The sequence below is a fragment of the Sinocyclocheilus grahami genome, unplaced genomic scaffold (genome assembly GCF_001515645.1).
Source record: "Sinocyclocheilus grahami isolate Dianchi unplaced genomic scaffold, SAMN03320097.WGS_v1.1 scaffold1181.1, whole genome shotgun sequence".
NCBI classification, from domain to species: Eukaryota; Metazoa; Chordata; class Actinopteri; order Cypriniformes; family Cyprinidae; genus Sinocyclocheilus; species Sinocyclocheilus grahami.
Window position 1 is genome coordinate 447846 of NW_015506360.1, and position 4496 is coordinate 452341.

Sequence of the window (4496 nt, forward strand, 5' to 3'; positions counted from 1 at the left end):
GGGGGGGTTGTTCATCTATGTAACCTCGCATTGATGGCAATATACAGTTTGAAGTGCACATAATAAGCCTGATATAATGCTGCTATTTTAATGCTATTATTTTTCGTTTGGAGCTAAAGCAGCTAATAACATACGCTAAACTCATTACCAAAGCTTAAAATAAACAAATATGGGCGCGTTTTGTCAATGTATATTACAGATAAATGTTTAAATAAAATGTACGTTACCTGCCAAAGGCCACAACCTGTGGAATACTTTTCAAGTTTATAGCTAAGAAAAAGATATCATCCTCGATTTGTTTCAGCTCCGGTTAAACGACTAGCACAATCCCTAGTCTACATTAATCGAACGTCGATGCGATACGTGATGAATAGGCCAGGTCAAAATAGTCGATCACAGACAATATTATGTGCAGTGTGTTGTAGGATGTCTCGGGTACAATAGATCATTAGAGCACCCATTTGAATAAGACAAAATCAGCTATGTTACTATGACTGATTATGAGAGGTAAGTTAAACCCAAAAATTAGCTCTCTAACAGTGCTAATCTTTCGGTTTCATTATTAAAAACCTAAGTATACACTTTTGAATTAGGTTATATTATGTACGCAGTACTAATTAAGGTGTACATATAATGGATATGCAAACTACTAAGATTTTTTTTTTTTATTGCAACAGCTAACTTAATGGCTCATTAAGAATATCCATGTATAAGAAAACGGACACTGGTCATATCGCTTTACATGAGCAGGATCTGTAAAGAAGGTAGTGGAAAAAGCCCTATAAGCCCTGTAAAGTCTTAGTAGATGTGTTATATTTATCAGAACCACACTATAACTTATTGCATAATCTCCCTTAGTATAATGCCCTTTTAAGACTGCATCCGAAATATTCTAATATGAATCCAGTACACACCGTGAACATTTATTTGTCTGAATTTAAACACCTACAACTTTTACAGTATATGCAACAGTTATATGTTCTTGCCCAGCAGTTCCTTTCGTGTTCCTCTATCAAATGTGGGTGTAGTAGGGCTTGAACGACTTCTGATTTTTTAAAGTCGACTTTTTTGTGATGAAAGTCGAGTCGAAGTCGACTAGTCGCTGATGACGGCATTAATGAACAAATAAGTCTGGAGCTGAGATAAACACCTTGTGCACAGCTATGGCATATGACACAGCGCTGCCCACGGCTATTGCTCCTATAACATCTTTTTTTATCAGTTCTTTTGTCTTTAGGTCGTTATATTTCTCACAGATTTCTGCTCGTTCTAAATCAGATACAGATAAAGTAGCACAGTGAAGATTACATTAATATGAATGCATTAGTGAGAGCGATTGCGTGTGAATTAATTCTACCTGGCAGCGTCTCTCTTCTAGTAGTGAAGCTGTGGGAATTAGTTATTAAGAAATATATGCTAGAACTATTCAGTTTCTACGCTATTTTATTGAGAAATCACAGAACAGTGTTGACAATACATTTCCGCGCTGAATAATTCTGTGCGCGTGATGTACGAGCTCCTGTCTTGTAGCCTATGTGTGTGCGTTACAGCGCAGCAGCGCATTAGATTAGAATGGCGATTAATTTACCTGTACAATAAGCTGTTTAAAACGTGCATTCTTCTGTTCAATTTCGAGCATCCAGTAATATAATCACACATGTCTTGTGGAGCGCTTTCAGAGTATAAATTTATTTGTCATTTGAACTGTTTGGAAACGGGGCGTAAATGTGGAAGTCCTTCAAAGATTTCTTATCCTGTTGCGCCCTCTATAGGACCAGCGACTAGTCGACGTCAAGTTAAAAGCGTCATGGCAGAGCATTGAAGTCGACTAGTCAATTAGTCGGTGCAACCCCTAGGGTGTAGTGGTGCTAGTATGAGCACACAGTTGCTTAGTAATGTGAAATATTATTTATGTACTCTCAGGGTTTTCTTTCCTGGCTGAGAGATTGGCTTCATGTCTTACATCCTCAAAAAGAGCCACAAACACAGGGTGACATGCAGTGTTGGGAAGGTTACTTTGGAAATGTAATAGGTTACAGATTACAAGTTACCCTATTTAAAATTTAATAGTAGTGTAACTTTTTCAATTACTTTATTAAAGTAATGTAACTGATTACTTTTGGATTACTTTTCTAAATTTCTATTAAATATTTATTTGCAACTGTTAATCATTTTCAAACATTTACACCATGCAGGGTTAACCTTACAGTAGTGCTCAACACTGTCAGACTTGCAAAATTCTTCCTCACTTGAATTAAGGTGATCAAATTTGAACACATCCACCTTAAAAGCAGACTTTAGTACCGTCTTGATCTGAAGTTCAATGCAGATTTAAAATCATAAGAAATAGTTAAAAGATAAGAAATCTTTGCATAACTACAGGAAACACTGAATCTAACAATGGTTTGGGGAAAAAAAGTTAATAAAAAAATAATAATAAATAAAAGCATATACATCAACTCAAATATGGTTATCTAATAATGTGTCCTATTCTGTGTACTAAACTCCTGAAACATTGGTGTCTTTTTGAAACATTGGTGTCTCTTTGTATATATGACGATAGTTTTCTCAAAATAATAAAATGCTCATGAAGTGACAGTTCTAGAGATTGTTTATGTGTTCATGTACTCGTATATTGAGTAGTGTTGGGTCGTTCTTGAACGAATCTTTAATGTGACTCGGGAGGAACGAGTCGTCTCGGGGAGTGATTCGTTCAGTCGCGCATGCGCAACATCCTATAGGTTCTGTACTGGAATTAGTCAAGTAGTTAGTTCACCTGTTTCGAGTCTTCGGGTTTTTCCAGTCACTCGTTCATCACGTGACAGCCCCATAAGCTTACCCTATGCAGTCTGAACCGGAAAGAGACTTAATAATAATAACCAACTCTTTATTACCTTTGTTACAACATTCAGTGTTATGGAAAATAACCATCATGACAGAAATTCACACATTTATAAACTGTAAGAAGTAAAAAGGTACAATTTGAGACCAGAAACGCATTACGTAACTGTAACAGTGTGTTCACACCAAACGCGAATTTAATTATTCGCGTGAGTAGATTACATACAAAGTCAATGCAAAGACGCGAATAGAGGCGAATTCGCGCCAGGCGACGCGAACGCGAGATATTCGCCTCAATCGCGTCTTTCGCGCAAGTTCAAAAATTTCAACTTGAGCAGAAAATTCGCCTAACGCGTTCTCGCGCCAGCCAATCAGCGAAGAGCTTATAGGCACTTGAATCAGACAATAGAAGAGAGCATTATTGCAGCCGTCTGTTATTATAAAGGTCTGGAGCATAGAAAACAATTAAAATCAGTTGTAGTAGTTGTATTTTATTAGCATGGCTACAGAGATGCTGCTATCAATAATAAAAATAATAGTAATATCAATGTATATATATACAGTAGTAAAATGTAACACACATTAATACAGGATCCTAACGTTATTCATCCTCCTCTGGATGGTGCTGTGAACCCAGACACGTCGGCGTTTGGCTTTCCATTGTATTTGGGACTTTTTGACAACAGGTACAAAACAGCGATTGTAGTTATCTCCAGCATAGTTGATCGCGCTGTTTTTATTCGCGCGAGTGACACGAAAAACATGCCGCGATGCGCATATTCGCTTGGCGTCTGGTGTGAACGCACCATAAGAGTAAATAATAATTATAATGATGATAATAATAATAATAACTATGCACCCGTTTGTAAGGAAGCTTGTAAATTAACTAATTTCTCTATCCAATGCTGTCACGGCACGTGACAAAAGAACGAACCATTCGAAAGACTCGAGAGATGAACTAATCAATTCTTAATCAGAATGTGCTGCTTGGAAAAAAATCTATCTTTATTAAAAACTGCTTTGACAAAGGTGTAATTTTTGTTTTGGATTTGTTAAAAAAGGATGGTAACTTCTATTCCTCTTCTGAATTTTCAGAAATCTTTGAAGTGGATACCTCACCTAGAGTGTATGAATGGGTTATTAATTCTATTTCACCTAAACTGTTACATTCGGTTAGGGATTGTTACAGATCTTCAAAATGTGAAATGCCAAAAATTTGTATTGGAGGTCTGGAGCTTTCTAATGTTAAATGTAACAATTTCTGGATTAGAAAAATCCTTAAGAAGTTTAGTTGTCATCCTAAAGCATTTTATAAGTGGAAAATAAATGACCCTTTTCTTTCTACTATTAAAATATGGGCCGGTATTAACAAGTTTCTGTTACCTAACAAGATTAAATAACTTTACTATAAGATTCTTCATATGTACTATCCCTGTAATTCTTTACTCTAAAATTTTAAGTTGGACATCTCTTCACAATGCACATTCTGTAATTCTGATTAGGAAACAATATCACTTATTTTTTGAATGTGAGTATGCAAACATGCATGAGTATGCAAGCGACAGCTGAAAACTAATCTCTTTCTACACTCTCAGAAATTAAAGTACATAATTGTACCTTTAGGGTTACTTTGTCCTTTCACTTGGGCTGTATCC

At 36.1% G+C, this 4496-nt stretch overlaps 1 protein-coding gene across 1 annotated transcript in view; it reads right to left on the minus strand.

The window, feature by feature from the left end:
- LOC107567701 (F-box/WD repeat-containing protein 5-like) overlaps positions 1 to 328 on the minus strand; it is a 13414-nt gene extending 13086 nt beyond the window's left edge. Inside the window, exon 1 of the mRNA XM_016253439.1 lies at positions 228 to 328. The gene's annotated coding sequence lies outside the window, so the exon portion shown is untranslated. The remainder of the gene's footprint in view (positions 1 to 227) is intronic.
- Positions 329 to 4496: the final 4168 nt, after the last annotated feature.